Source organism: Tenrec ecaudatus, chromosome 15 (genome assembly GCF_050624435.1).
Source record: "Tenrec ecaudatus isolate mTenEca1 chromosome 15, mTenEca1.hap1, whole genome shotgun sequence".
NCBI classification, from domain to species: domain Eukaryota; kingdom Metazoa; phylum Chordata; class Mammalia; order Afrosoricida; family Tenrecidae; genus Tenrec; species Tenrec ecaudatus.
This window is the reverse complement of record NC_134544.1, coordinates 17147391-17164085: the sequence shown is the minus strand read 5'-3', so window position 1 is coordinate 17164085 and position 16695 is coordinate 17147391. Positions and strand designations below refer to the sequence as shown.

The following is a 16695-nucleotide window of genomic DNA, read 5'->3' as shown; positions in this document are numbered from 1 at the left end:
AAACAGTCAGACTCTTGGAAGCCCTGGATAGTGTCGCCATGAGTTGGAATCAACTGGAGGACAGTAGGCGGGTTTTATAAGGAGTCCAGGTGGCAGAGTGGTGAAGTGCTCGGCAGTTCAAACTCATCTTCTACTCAACTCAACTTACTGCCGTTGAGTCCATGCTGACTCATCACGACCCCTGTTTCTGAGACTGTGACTGTTGGTGGGAATAGAAAGCCCAGTCATTCTCCCGTGGAGCTGCTGGTGGTTTGGAGCTGCTGACTATGTGGATCACAGCCCGACTCATAACCACGGTACCACCAATGCTCCTCCTCCGCTACTCAGGGGGCAAAGCAGTCTTGCCAACTTAGGAAACCCTATGGGACATTTCGACACCGTCCTATAGTTAGTCTCTAGGAGCTGTACTTGACTTACAGGCATACAACACCACCGTTTATCCTAAAGAATGAGAAGAAAAAGAAGGTCTCGCCAGTGCCCCTTCTCTGTGCTCTATATGGTACGGAGGTGGACATTTCTGACTTTCTCTGGCTTCCCAAGGCAGGGGTCGGCCAAGCTTCTAAGGCCTAGCTTTTTTTTTGTTTTTTAACCTGTCCTATCACGAACTGTTCCTCTCACATCACTCTACATCGATTCTGAGTTCCATAATACATTGCAATGGCCACACAGAACTAACAGACAATGCTCATCAGTAAGGGGGTTTATTAGGGAAATTAATCAGGATCAATAAACAGGAAGGATGCAGTCCTTGGTCTCCTCAGTCAGCAGCCAACTCTCTCTCGCCAGTTCTCAGCCTTTCTACCTCTTGGTCCCTTGGCCTTTGCTTTCATGGGCCAGGCAGCCAGTCCCTCTGTCCCACAACCCTCCAATCTCAGCACTTCTTCGATCCTCCGTGCCAGAGCCTGTGGCACGTCTGGTGGTGGCGCTCAGACAGAGAACTTGAAGGGGCTCCTCCACGGTCCTCTGGGGCTCTTGCTCCTCTTCTGCTTCACAGACGGTGCATCCTTAGAGCCGGGGGTGGTCTCCAATCTTCTCTCAGAGTGTTACACAGGCCCCGTTTGCATAGCCCCACCGGTCATTTGGGGGAGTTACAGACGGTGCCACGTCCCGCTCCCCTGAGGTGATGCAGAGCATGGTGTCCGGGACAGCGGCTGGCATCCTTCAGGTGGCCTGCTTTTCAAAGTGTGCTCCTCGGAACCATGCACCTGGCGCGTCAACTGTAAGTGACATCCCATCAACTTGTTAGACGGGCAGGTTTTAGAGCTCATTCTGAGACCTACCGCATCAGAAACGCTGGGGTTGGGGCCCACCATCTATGTTAACCAGCGCTCACGTGTGAGAGTCCCTGAGCTGGCGAGGAGACTCGCACCCTGGCGTGCTTTACTTGTGGCAGAACTAGCACAGCTTCTAGTGCAGCGGTTCTCAACCTGTGGGTTGCGACCTCTTTGGGAGTCGAATGACCATTTCCCAGGGGTCGCCCAATTCATAGCAATAGAAAAATGACAACGAAAATAGTTTTATGGTTGGGGTGTCACCACAACATGAGGAACTGTATGAAAGGGTTGTGGCATGAGGAAGGCTGAGAACCACGGCCCTAGAGTCATTTGTGGTGAAGCCAGGGCTTCCAACGGGTCCACTCTCCTTCAGGCCCCTGCAGAGAACTGGCATTTCCAGCTCAGAGCCACTGAATCAGAATCTGTAAATAATAATTCATAATTTATGAAGGATTCACGGGGGGGGGGGGCAGGATGGTGGAAGGTAAGAAAAAAGAGGACATGATACCAAGGGCTCAAATAAAAAGTAAGTGTTTAGAAAATGATGATGGCAACATATGTAAAACTATGCTTGATACAATTGATGTATGGATTGAAAGAGACCCCAATAGAATAATCTTAAAAAGAAGAAGATCCCCAGGTAATACGTGAATGTATGTATGAATCATCCGAGAGCTTGTTATGATGTAGATTCTGACTCGGTCTATCAGGGGTGGAACAGCAAATTCTCCACAGGAGGTCTAACCAGGTTGAACTGGTTAGAAGCCTTGAGTGGAGCAGGTCTAGAAATTGTGCTTGTAGTGCAGGGAATAGTGCTTGGTAGGAGTTCACCTGTGTGGATCCTAACTCCTAGGCAACACTCCAGAAAGGAATGCCCCTTTGTGCTTGGCAGTGGAAATGAAGAGCGTGAGCTCAACTTTCTTTTGCAACAGTAGCCTGAAGTCACTAAACCCTGTAACCAGCCTGTCCTCAGGATGCTGCCATGATGGAATGGTAAGCTCAGTGAAATGTGGCTAAAGTCCAACAACTTCAGTAGAAGAGAGTACTGACATGTGTACAGTGCGATGACCACAGTGGGTGACTGAATTGCTGGTATTAAAAGGAAAACCAAGGAAATGACAAATGTTTTGCTATCTATTTTTCTATGGCAATTGAAAATATAATTTAGTCAATTTTAAAAAGTAATGGAAAAATTCAAAATAAAAACTTCCTGTTGGGTAGAGAGAAGACTAAAAATATATTTTTATGACTGGTGAGCATCATAAGCTCTGCTTCTGATAATAATTGCAAGTGGATCTAATCCATCACTTACAGCCTGGCTGCCTTAGGACTTGGCCATGGCTTTTTGACCCCATCTGTTCTCTCGCCCCCACCCCACTCCCCCCAAAATTCTTTTGATATTTTTTCTTCTGCCAGATTCCACTTGGACTTTAGACACATTTCACTGAGTTTACCATTCCCTCATGACAGCATCATGAGGACAGGCTGGTTACAGGATTTCATGATTGCAGTCTAATTTTACAAAAGAAAGTTGAGCACACTCTCTTCATTTCATGAAAACCTATCTCGAATGATGAAAATGTTCTGCCAATTTTTGTTTGGCCAATAAAGCCGTCAGATAGATGTTGGAGAACATTTTTTGTCAGTGTATGACCCCAAGGTAATGTTTTCTAGAAGTCAGATCATCTCTGCTGACATTGTTCATCTAGAGGAAAGTGGCTACAGTGAGAGTAGTCACAGGAAGGACGTTTGGTCCTATGCCTCCGAATAGGCGGTCATTTTAATGTTGCTCACTGGCAGAAATTTCCACCAATGTCAGTCTAGGTTGTATGCTATTTTTGAAAAGATATTAGACAGGCTAACAGATTCATTTTTCCTCTTCAGTATTTGCATTAAGAGAAAAATCCTGAAGCTGGAAGAAATCTCTGATACAGGATGTCATTAAATATGAGGGTCTCATGAGCGATCGGGGAGTGACACGTGCATGATTGTAACTTGCCTTCCAATTATTTAAACTGCAATGTTCCAGAACCGGTTGGATGTAAGTGAGGAGGAGATCTCTTTCTCCAAGAAGTAAGGTGGAGAAAGTCTTTGGCGAATAGTCTCACCAAACTGGTTGCTGTGTTAGATTTCTCTGGAGCGTGATGATTTCCTCAGTTCTTCCATAATTCCTCCGTGCTCTCGCCATTTCCTGCTAAGTCATGTTCTTCCGGTTGCCCTTCCTCCAGCCGCCACCACCCCCTTCCCAAATTTAGCAAGTTTCTCTTAGTTTTTAGACACAAACCGAAAGATGCTCTCGATTTTACGCACCCACTGGATACAAGAAGCCCTCTTGGATTCATGAAGGTATTCAAGTAGGCAAAGCTTCTTCCTGCCTTTCCCCTGCTTTTTGCTGGAGAACAGTAGGCTGCCCTAGCTGGTTTTCAACGCTCTTCTGAAGCAATGGAGGGGATATTTCCTTCCATCTAGCACTCTGCAGCATTGTTGATGCCAGGTCTCGGGTTACAGGCAGGTTCCTCTGCTGGTAACATTCCATAGCAGCTGCAGTTTCCTCTGACATGAGCAGCAATGATCAATGGAAGTCAGGTAATTTTTATAATCTCCGGAGCCCCGAAGGTTGCCAGTTGAATGTTGCCTCAATACGCCCAAAGCATCTTCCAGTGCTTTCCCAGTAAGCCGTGTTTTATTGATACAATGTTTCTTCCTGAAACACATGTCTACATCTGCTGCACCTAATTTGTAACCCAGGCATTTCAATCGTTGTCACACTTAGCAGGGGTTTGGAAGTGATGGGGGGTCTTGTGGGTCAAGAAGGTATTATTTTAGAATTATTAGTACTTACACCAACTTCTGTAACTTTTGGTTTCTAAGAACAAAGGTTAGCTAATATATCACTGCTTTGATCTCTATGCCAGAAGTTAATCTGAATGTTTCCCTTTTACATCTCCTAGTTAGTATCAGCAACAGCCATGTAGAGTGCTTTCAAAAAGATTAAAAACACGTTAGAGAAATGCAAAGAAGTATTTGTCAAATACTGTTCTTCCTTTCCTGGGATCTCAACCACATTTTTTGACTGAATATTGCAGAATAAGGCTTTGAACATTATGGCCTTTATACTGTTAGAGGGTTAGTAGTTACATGGGAACATAAATAAAATAATCTCTTAACCATTTTACATTTATTATTGTGACTAGATAATAGCATGGTCGTTGCCTAATGGTCTCTGAAATGCAGTAATGAACCAATGATTGAACACTCTTTTCAGAAACTATCCAGAAGGCAATAATCCCAGACATCTGCTCAATGGAAAATTCGAAGCATAAATGTTCTGTATTATTGGGGCAAATGGCAGTATGCAGAATTTGCCGCTGCAGACGTGATTGCCGAGAGTTTGATACAGTGGATTAAATAAAAGGAGTGAGATACCCAGGGACTTTGCATTTTAGAATATACCTGCCCTAATGGAAAAACAGAACAGACTTTCAGGGCTTCAGCGACTTGAGTCGTGCAAAACCAAAGGGCGATTTCGAATAAGGGTAAATCCAGTGGAGGGACTGTTTTCTGGTAGCATGCTTCTGAGCTGTGCGTAATTTAATTTTTAATTTAATGTTTAATTTAAGCTCAGGATTTTATCCATATATTTCACTTGTTAGCAGTAGTTTTTCTCTAAAGATATAGTTTATGATTAAACAACAGTACTTTCTTCTATCTGCTTGTATAGTATTTTTTATTTTTCAGGAGCATTTTGCATGTTATTTCTCCTCATAGCAGGAGAATGACGTATGTAGAGTATGAAGAAATCATCATTATTACCATCCTAAAGAGGAGTAGCCTGTTCTGAGTGGTTTTGCTGGGCAGTTACATGGATCCAGGCTCCTTCACTTGGTTGCTTTTTCTGCTTTCTGGGCTTTGTACTATTTTCATTTGTTTATTCTTCTTTCTTTTTTTCCCAAGTGGCAATGGCTGTTGATACAAGGCAAGGCATCCTGATGACTCACACTGAGGAAGCCAGCTGTCACAATAAGGGTGCTCAACAAAGACATCCAAGAAGGGGCAGAGCATGACCTGATTAGAACTGGCTTCCGGTGAGGAGATGGAACGCAAGTGGTTGGGGGGTGTATACTTTTGATCGAACGGTGCGTTCAGATACAGGGGAAGTGTTGGCTTCCATTTTTGACTTGAGCAGTTGTAAAATCCATCTTATATTTTAAAAAGCAAGCATAAAACGCAAAACAATATGGACAAACACATCATTGTCTTTTTATTTTTTTAGCATATTTTACTCTTGGAATTCCTCATTCCTTTGATCGATTCAGTGATGATAAATGTCAAAATGATCCTTAGGAGTGAGAGATGAGAAACATTTAATGGTTGGCAGTAGCTTCAACACTTTGGCTTGAATTACATTCAGCGTCAGAGCTGGATTCGTGGATCTCGTTAACTGCATCGATCACTTACAAGAGTTCCCTTGGAAAGGGACTTGCGGCAGGTATGCTTGGCAAAGAACAGCACGGCAAATATTCGAAGACTTACTGTGGCAAACTTCTGGGCAGCTTACTGGTGTCCCAAATAGAAAATGCCAAGTTTCAAAATGTTCTAAATAACACAGACATGAAGTTCCCCTGCCACCATTTATGCTTTTCTCAAAAGTTACCATTTTCTTCATTCTTCTGACCAGGTGAGCAATAGGAAGTTTATATCCGGAGATATATCTAAGGTTAGAATTCATTTGAAAAGGTATGTTTTGTTTCTCTTTTTTAGCATTTAAATATCGGTTGTTTACTTGTAAGCCAAGCCCCAAACCTACTGTTGCTGAGCTAGTGCTGCCTCACAGCCACCTTTTACAACAGGGTGGAGTTGCTTTGTGGGGGTTTCTGAGACCATACATCTACTTCATGTCCTTAGATTGCCTCACCATTCTCCTGCTGAGCAATGGGTGGGTATGAAATGCCAAACTTTAGGTTACAGCCAAATGCTTAACCCAAAGCAACCCCAGAGCTCCCTTGTGTGTATCTACACACAAAGAAGAAAACATTTATAAATAAAATAAAACCAAGTCTTTATTTTCCCAAACTTGCAAAAAAAATACTCCCTCCCCAAAATGTACAGCTTTGTACATTTTTTAAAATGCCCACCAGTGTTTAAAATTGGTGCATGAACAGATTGAAAGGACAATTTAGTCTTCCTTACTATGGATTTAAGGCCCTTCTGAGAAGTCAGATGTTATGAAGGGTTGAGGTGGTCAGCAGGTTGGCTGAGATGGGAAAGAGAGAGAGGTCACGGCGGCTGTTTCTCACCTGAGACTCAGAAGCTCCGGGCGGCAGTTCTCCCCTGTCTTCTAGGGCTGTCAAGAGTCGGTATTGACTCAATGGTGATGGGTTTGGTTTGACTGGAGTGCTGATGGAAGAACTACATTGGTGACCTACGGAGAAACATTCCATTGTATAGTTAACATATTCAATTCTGGAGACGACATCAATCTGTATTACTTGGAATTGTTTGAGTTAATTTATGAATCTATTGTTAACAGATTTTGAAGCTCAACTCTGGCACTTTGAATTAGAGCTAATGGCATAATTCCTCATGGCAGAAGAAATAAAGCTAGCATAGATCTGAGCTGAGGTTTGTCAAGCTACATTGTTTTCTTAGAAGAGATAATTATTTAAGCTAAGAGGATATAATTACCCAAGTACATTAAAAGAGACATAATTTCTTCCAGAGTTAATACTTCGCTTCGGATGATGTTTTCTTTGGCAAGCCAGTCCAGGAGCCAAGATCCCAAGAGAAGGAAGATCCGAAGGGGAAGCTATTCTCAGAATAAATGCAATATGCTGTTGATACTGCAATGGGCCAATGTACTTCTACAAACGAGAAGCAATAAATATGCAAGGACAGTTGGCAAGAAATGGAGAAAGAAGATGGGCTATTTAGCTCAAAGGGCTTACGCATAAAAATTAATAGTTAATGTTTGAGAACACAGCTCTCAAGTTGGCATCAATATATACTCAGAATGTATTACTGACTTGATTTTGCCGTACCGAATTGTGGGAACAAGATGATCTTTTTGTCAACTAGACACTCCTGGTTAGGGGGTGGAACCATATCTGTCAATCAGGTCACGCCCCGATGCAGCATCCTTGTGGGTGTGGCCTTTTAACCAGGAGGACCATGGAAACCTCTGCCTCTCTCTACCACTGACCCTGAGAGCTGCCGGAGGACTGCCCTGTTCCTACTGACCTTGGATCCACATGTGACCGTGATGTTCCTGTATTCTGCTTCATTGCATGTGGCTGCGTGAGTCTGAAGAGAGACTTCTGGACTAGTATTGCTCTTGTGGGTTTGAGGTGGACTGAGCTGAAATGCTTTCTTGACATATAATTACTTCTTATGCTCTCTCTTATACATACATGAGTGTCACTGGGTTTATTTCTTTAATTATCCAGGCTGAACACATGAATCGATAATGCCATCACTTGTCATCAGTTTATTATACTACGGTGGCTTGTGTGCTGCTGGAAGCTATGTCACTGGTATTCCAAATGCCGGCAAGCTCCCCCAAAATGAACGGGTTTCAGTGAAACTGTTGGGTAGCTTGATTTAGAGACAGGTGGCTTGTCCCTTCCATGACTGCAAAGGCCCCCATAAAGGAGGTTTGAAAAAAAATCAGGCAACCATTAGACATCGATGAAGACCCCAAACTGAGCATGCCCCCAGCCAGGTGGGAGGTATACCCAGGTGGCCCAAACTAGGACAAGGCTCAAGACACCACCCACATGGGCTTACCCCAGCCAATGAAGTCAACCAATACCTTTATCCATGCCTCCCCCAGCCAGGGGGTGGGCTGGAATAAAGGCAGGGAGCATGCTTTTACTCTCTCTTACTCTTTCTTACTCTGCTCCTGGTCAGTGGCAGGTCAGAGGGTAGGGGCACATCCACGCCGTCTGCACATGCCCCCTCAGGGCCCACACTGGGTCTGCTTGGGGCTCACAGTCTCTCTTGGCCCATTGCTCTCCGTGGCCTCTTGTCCCTTGCTTCCTCTATCCCTCGATCCCTGGGGTCTCCCTCAGTTCCACAGGCTGGGTGATCTTTTCCACAAGGTTGCTTGTGCCAGAGTTGTGAATCCCTTTGAGACTGTAAAACCTGACAGTTGTCTTGTCCTTCATAAAAACCCTCTTGGATTACAAAACTTGCTTTGGTGCGAATTCTTTTATTGTGCAAAGCCAAGAACTGTGGCATTAGCTATTTGAGAAACCGTGGTATTACCTATTAGAAACCTAACAGCACTTGCAGACTGTTATCAGACCACAAAGAAGGATTCAGCAGCCCACTTCAGATGAAGTAGCCACTGGAAACCTTACGCATAACATTGAAACACTGTCAGACATGAAGATTATGGTGTCAGGATCGGAGGAAAGGTTGTTAGCAAGGTATCCTATGCAGGTGACACAACCTTGCTGGCTGAAAATCAAGACTGGAAACACTAGCTGATGAAAATCAAGGATTCTGCAGCCTTCGCTATGGACTACAGCTCAGTTGAAAAAGACCAAAATCCTTCCAACCAGACCAATAGCTATGACCGTGATAAACGGAGAAAAGACTGATATTGTCAACGACTTTGTCTTGCTTGACTCCATAATCAGTGCTCATGGAAACAGCCGTCAAGAGATCAAAGGATGCTTTGCCCTGGGAAAATCTACTGGACAAGACCTCTGCAGAATGTTGAAATGCAGGGAGGTCACTTTGAGGACTAAAGTGCTTCTGAGACAAGCCAGGGTGTTTTCCATCGCCTTCTATGCGTGTGAAAGTTGGAAACGGAGTAAGGAAGACCGAAGAAGAATCGATGCATTTGACTTGTGGTGCTGGCAGAGAATATTGAAGGGACCATGGACTGCCCAAAGGCCAAACAAATCTGTCTGGGAAGAAGTACAGCCACAATGATCCTAAGAAGCACAGGTGGTGAAACTTTGTCTTACATACTTTGGATATGTCAGGAGAGACCAGTCCCGAGAGAAGGACATCGTGCTAGGTAAAGTAATAGGGCAGCGAACCCGTAACGGCCCTCGATGCCACTGAGTGACACAGTGGCTGCCGCAAGGAGCTCAAGCAGAGAAATAATTGAGAGGATGGTGCAGGACCAGACAGCATTCTGTTGTGCTATAAGGTTGCTATGGGTCAGAACCAACTCGATTGCCCTTAGCGACAACAATCTATAATGCAAGGGGCCAGGGGTAGATGACCCGGTAAGCCCTGATAGTGCAAAGATTAAGTGTGTGGCTGTGAACGGAAATATTGGCCGTTCAAACCAACTGGTGTTTCTGCTGGAGAAGTGTCTGGAGACCTGCTTCCATCAAGAGGACAGCCTGGGAAACTCTGTGGGGCAGATCCGCACTGCCACATGGGGTCACTGTGCGTTGGAGTCAACAGGACACCACTGAACACTAACAACCTATAATGCACTCGTCTTGATTTCCTGCCCTGCCTTCCCTGGTCCGTTCAGCCCCCAGTCGCCACTTTCTCTGGGCCCCATCACCCTGGACCAGGTCAGGAGGTCTTAGACGCTATTCTCCCGGGGTCAGGCTGGCAAGTAGAGGCTCTTTCTGTTTCTTAGGTTGATAATCCAATCGAACAGCTCCCAAGCTGCAGGGAAAGGTTTATCTGTAGTCAAGGAAAAGGACACAAAGAAGAGAGGTGCGGGAGGGGCTTGGCACAGCACTTCCCCAGCCCTCTCCGGCTGGTAGGTCCTCACTAATTGACCTCAGGTGCGGTTCTGCTGCCAGGAACCAGGGCCAAAGGCGAAGGTATTTATTATGAAGGGGTTCTACAGGTCAACGTGTTCTCTCTGCAGACAATTCTATACAGATGCAAATTATGCCATGGTTACCGAAGAAGAAAGAAAAATAGTCCTTAATGACGCTTAGAAGGAAAACAAAATTAATGCCAGTGAGTTTAGTGAAGAAAAAGTAATGGGTAATGTAATTCATGGTGAGTGGTAAAAGTCTACCCCCTCACCTTGAATTACATCACCAAAGGCTTAATAGATGGGGCTCTGCATGCACAGCACAGGAGTCATGTCCCAGTGGTTTCTTGTCCATAGGAAGCTCAAGATAAATCTGATATTTCAATCTTTTGTACTCCCCAGTCAGAGGAATTCCTTGCTATTGGCCATCCACTCAAGTCTTGAACTTCCCTGTCTGGCACTTGTGGTTCATGGTGTTCACTTAACCTCGAAGAGTCCTGAGCTCTTGCTGTACTACGATGTTAACCAGTTTCTAAAACACAGAGGAAGGGCCACCTCTTTCACAAAGCTTTTCCTAAGCCAGCCAGCCAGTTTCTTCCTCTTAGCGACTAGTCGTTTGCACTATTAGGTTACAGGTGGTAGTTCTTCTTATGTTGAATATATTGGATTGTCCACAATTTCTCTGTCTCACCTTATAGTTTTTGAGGGCAGAATCATAGCCTACTCATCTTTATGTACACTGAGAATTATTGGTCCAGTAACTTAAATTTTAATAATCACTCAATACAAGTTCCAAATTGGACAAGAAAAAGAATGGCTGAAGAAAAATGGCCCCATTTGAATTTTGGGATTGGAAAAGAATCTTTAATATACCACAGGCTGCCCAAAGCACAGACAGATCTGACTTGGAAGCAGTACGGCAGGAATGTCCTTAGAAGTGAGGATGGTGAGATTTTTGTCTCACATACGTTGCAAGTGTTACCTTAGGGATTTGTGTCTATAGAAGGACATCATGCTTAGTGAAATAGAGGGACAACAACAACAAGCTACAGCAATGGGCTCACACATAGCCATGACTGTGAAGCTGGTGCAGGGCCGGATCATGTCTCATTCCGTTGCACGTAAGTTTGCTGTGAGGTGGAATGGAATTGATGAACAACCACCTTTGCACCAACCATGTGAGATGTTGATTCAAAGAGCTTCTGACCTGAGTGGGTAGTCTCATTTATGGGAGTCCAAGAACTTGTGTAAAATATATATATATATATATATATATATATATAATATATATATATATATATATATATATATATATATTTTAAAGTTGGTGTTGGTGAGGAAATAGGGAACAGGTGTTCGGCCTCCATTTTGGTCCAGTATGTGGAACAGCTAGGGGCTGGGATTCTGAAGTACTGGGCTCTAGTTTTGTTTTTACCACCTAATGCTACCCCTCTTCTTTTTTCCATTTTCTAAAGATCAGGTTTCCAGATTTTCCAAATAAGAACATTTGGGACTTACTTATACACACAAAAAAATTGAAAATTCAAATTTTATACTGGGCACTATGGATATTCTCTAACAATATTACCTGGAGGTGGGACAAAACCCTAAGTTCTAATAGCCTCTGCTTTTACTTATTTCACGGAGTGTTAGCAGCAACTCTACCAGCCTGGTGTTTTTATATTTCTTTCTTTTTTTAAATAAAATAATTTTATCGGGGTCGCTTACAGCTCTTATCACAATCCATACATGTATCCATTGTGTCAAGCACATTTGTACATCTGCTGTCATCATTGTTTTCTTTTTTTAGTTACATTAAAACAATTTTTTTGGCCATCATGATTTTCAAAACATTTTCTTTCCACAGTGTTTTTCTAATTATGTGGATGAAGTAACTGAGGCGTGGAGAGATCACACTTCCAGTCTCAAGAGAGGAGCTCAGAAATTAAACTCTGGGGCAGGGAACTGATGAGTGAAACTGTTTGTGATTTCCTTTTGAATTTGCCTGAATTCCTGTGAGTCGCTTCTGTTTGCATTATTTATTTGACTTCCTCCCCTTGAGAAGCCCGGGTAACACCATGACTCCTCCTCCTCCTCCTGCCCCCACCCCCTTCCCACTTCTTCTTTTAAAATTGTGGTCGGAGTGATCATTTCCAGAGCAGATTAGTTTTCTGTTCAACCATTTCTACATGGTTTGTTTTCTGATAGCTGCACTCTTCCCCCTCCCTCCCTGGGCTTCCCATTTCTGTCTGTCCTTCTTGCCTGTCTTCTCAATTGTGTTTTGGGGTAAATGCTTCCCTCTTGGTCTGTATGGTACATTGTCCTCAGGAGTCTGTTCCTCCCTGGTGTTTCTTCCTCTCATTCTGTGCACCCTGTTTCCTTGCTGACATGGCCACTGTCAGTCAGTTCCAAAGAAATTGTTCCTCTCATCCCTTCTGAAGTGTGTGTGTGTGTGCGCTTATGTGGTTCTTGCCCTTTGGAAATATTCAAGCTAGGTTTCTGAATCCTCAAAAAGTTCCAGATGTTTCTCTGTGTGTCTACCTTTTTCTCTCTCTAAACTTTAAGGGCCATTCAGATGTCTTGTCCTGAGAAAGGCATAACTTTCCCCTAAGAAACAAGCACCTGCTACCCAACGATGCTTCTCCTACGGCGCCACTTGGCAGCACCACCCTGTTGCTACAGGGTTTGTGGTGTTCTCAGGGAGTAAGGGAATCTGCCCAGGGGGTTTGGTTTTCAGAGCCGGTTCCATTTCCAATGGCGATTGTTAGGGGCTTGGACTGAAACTACAGTTCTCCTGTTCCCAAGTCTGTGGAGAACAGTATCTTCTGGTTTGACTCAATTTAAAAGAAAAATTAAACTATGAAGCACTTGTCCTTGCAGAAGAGCATCCACTCAGCATTTTGAAGAATACACATTCTTCCTGTTCCCTGAGTGAGATTTCAATGTTTTGTCTCGAGGCTGCTCGAGGGTAATCTTATCTGAGACACAAAGTATTAGCTTCCATGTTCCTTTTCTCCAGTCAAGAAGGTACACTCTGCCCCATGATGTCTCTACAGTCCCTGCAGCCTGGGCGGAGAGCATTTGGAAGACAGCAGTTCTTACCTAGAGGCTGATCGAAACAAAAAGCACAGCACGGGAAACAGAGGATTCGCCACATTATTTCAGGTGTACGTCTGATCGATTGGTTTTTCTGTTATTGTCCATGAAATTGTTTTCCAGTTCTAGGTAATGCTCCCTTTCATGGACATCTGATTATTTTCTTCTTTGTAAGAAAGCCCTGCCAAGGACTTCCTAAAGACGTAGCTTTCTTCCACTTCTCTATTTGGATCAGGAGAACAGTCACGCACTGGGCATTCTGAGCACTTCACTTGCTCTGTGGAGTTTGAGGAACGGAGGAGCAGTTTGACCCTCCTTAAGCCACTTAGGAGAGGTGAGAAGTGTGCGATCTCACCTGGAGAATGAAAACAACTGAATGAGGCGTGGACCAGGAGATGCCTATGACCACAATGCAGAAACCAAGCCTGCACCAGTGGTACTAGGCACGAGTGGGCGCAAGTCCTTCCATGTGACTTGGAGAATGAATGAAAGCAATTGATCAGGTTGGTGCCCCTCCCACCAGAAGAATTTATTTCAGAGGACAGCACTGAATCTACAGCTCCAGGAGAGGGACATGTCTGATCAGAGCACACGGAAGCAAGTGAAAGGGGAGGAAGAGAGAGTGGAGCACATCCTGGCCCACCAAGTCTTGAGGACAACATTCCCGCTCAGAGCAGCTAATCCACAGAGAAGACCATATGGCTGGCCCCACTATGAGACAGGACATCCCCCACTGACCCATAGCTTTATACAGGACAACACTGGAGACACAGTATGGGAATTCCGCCCGATCTGATCCCACCACACCGAGGCAAAACACTACGGGCGTGGAACAGAACAGCAAGGGGAACAGAGCAACGAAACCCCCAGAGAATATCAAAAGTAGACTTTGGGGCCAGGACATGGCACCCCAACAGACTCGACTGGAAACCATTCCTAAGGGCCAACAAACAGTCCGAACTAACTACAACCTTTTCTTTCTTGTTGTTGTGTTTTGTCAGTGGCTTGTTGTTGTTGTTGTTGTTATGGTTTTGTTTTCTTTTGTTGCTTGTTTATGCTCTGTCTTGTTTTTGTGCAGGTCCCTCTAAATATACTAGGCTGGATGAACAATCTGGAGGAGAAAACAATGGGACCAATGGTTCCTGGGGACATGGGAGAGGGGGAGTTGGGGGGAAAGGAAGTGGTATCAACAAACCCAGGGATAAGGGAACAGAAGTGATCCCACTGGACAGCGAGGAGGGTGTAGGAGGCCTGGTAGGGTGTGATCAAGAGCAATGTAACCACAAGGAATTGCTGAAACCCAAATGAAGGCTGAGCATGATAGTGGGACAAGAGGAAAGTCAAAGGAAATAGAGAAAAGAACTAGGAGAGAAAGGGCATTTATAGAGGTCTAAATACAGGCATGTAAAAATGTAAATATATTTATATAGGAAGATCAGGAAATAGATCTATGTGCATATACTTATAGGATTAGTATTAAGGTAGCAGATGGATGTTGGGCCTCCACTCAAGTACTCCCTCAATGCAAGAATACTTTGTTATATTAACCTGGCATTCCATGATGCTCACCTTCCCGACACAATTGCTGAAGACAGAGTGGGTGCATAAGCAAATGTGGTGAAGAAAATTGATAGAGCCCAGCTATCAAAAGATATATCTGGAGTCTTAAAGGCTTGAAGGTAAACAAGCGGCCATCTACCTCAGAAGCAAGAAAACCCACATGGAATAAGCACACCAGCTTGTGAAATCACGAGGTATCAAAGGGATCAGGGATCAGGCATCATCAGAACAAACAGTGGAGACCCAAAGCCCATCTGTAGGCAATTGGACATCCCCTTATGGAAGGGTCATGGGGAGGAGATGAGCCAGTCAGGGTACAGTGTAGCAATGATGAAACATACAACTTTCTTCTAGTTCCTATATGCTTCCTTCCCCTTTCCCCCCACTGTCATGATCCCCATTCTACCTTACAAATCTGGCTAGACCAGAGGATGTACACTGGTACAGATAGGAACTGGAAACACAGGAAATCCAGGACAAATGATCCCTTCAGGACCAGTGGTGAGAGTGGCAATACCAGGAGGGTAGAGAGAGCGTGGGGTGGAAATGGGGAACCCATTACAAAGATCTACATATAACTTCCTCCCTGGGGATGGACAACAGAAAAGTGGGTGAAGGGAGATGCGGACAGTGAAAGATATGACAAAATAATACTTTATAAATTATCAAGGGCTCATGAGGGAGGGGGAGTGGGGAGGGAGGGGAAAATATGAGGAGCTGATGCCAGGGGCTTAAGTGGAGAGCAAATTTTTTGAGAATGATGAGGGCACCAAAGGTACAAATGTGCTTTACACAATTGATGTATGTATGGAAAGTAATAAGAGTTATATGAGCCCCTAATAAATGATTCCAATAAAAAACAAGCAAAACAAAACAACCCCCCCCCCCTGCAATTGATCTGTTTGGAACCCTCAGCTGCTGTGGACTAGGAGTAGATAGACCGTCAGTGTTAGGTGGAGACGACGTCCAAGCCAGGCCTGGGATTTCTTGCCAGAACTTGAAATGTTCTCTGACATTGCTGTTGACTTACGCAATACTTTTCATTTCAAAGGCTCAAGACCCCCACCTTGATTGATGCTTCCTTTGGACTCTTACTGATGGAGGAACCGCGGTGCAGTTCTTTCTCGTCCCTCGCTAGTGGTTAGAATCAGACTTTGAACTTTAAACAAGATACGTAACGAGATGGTGAGAAACTTCTGGGCTATTAGGTCCTTCATTTGACTTTCAAAGCCATTTCTTTGAAAGTAACCATCTTACACCCCCTTTTCAATACACCAACGTTACCATGAAGCAGGAGTACTTCAAGTAGGGTCAGCTGTAGGTACAGGCCATGCAGTTGAACTGGGCTTCATATTTGGTTTATCTGAGTGATATTAGAATGATTCTTTCTACTTGAATGAAGTCTACATCAATGAAAGTGGAAAATGGGATCATGAAATGAACAAAGAGGTTCTTCCTGACAGGCAGCCGATAGATGAATAATATGACCTGTCATGTTACAATTGATAGCAAAGAAATTTAAAATAGTCAATGACATGAATTTTAGTGAAATAATGACATAACTTGCATACCAAAGCATTAATAATAATAATAAAACTAGCAAACTCACTGCTATCGAGTTGATTCCAGCTGATAGCAACCTTATGAGACAGAGGAGGGCAGCCAGTGAACACTAGGGAGTGTTTCTTTTCACGTGGTGAATATGATCTCTCTCTCCCGTCAAATTAAATCCATTGTACATCTTTTACATTTTAGTTCTTGAAAGCATGAAAATATATCAAGGAAAACAAAATACAGTTGGAACTACTAAGTATTTCATGGAACAGTAGTATCCTGGGCCTGGTCAGTAGTGACCTAGAAACAGTTGCAAAAAGCATTTTAAATGTTGCCATTTTCTAGCCGGTTTATATCCTCGGAGTTGTGGAAAAATCAAACCCTTACAAGGGAAATTCATGTGAAATTAGAGCATGCTATCTTCTCTCCTTCAAAAGCAAAGTTTAAGGCTTTACCTATCCTGTGAACGTCATT

The 16695-nt window shown here is 44.0% G+C and overlaps 1 pseudogene; it reads right to left on the bottom strand.

Annotated features, from left to right (window-relative positions):
• Window positions 1-3141: 3141 nt before the first annotated feature.
• LOC142428086 (transcription factor Spi-C pseudogene) lies at window positions 3142-3989 on the bottom strand (annotated as a pseudogene).
• Window positions 3990-16695: the final 12706 nt, after the last annotated feature.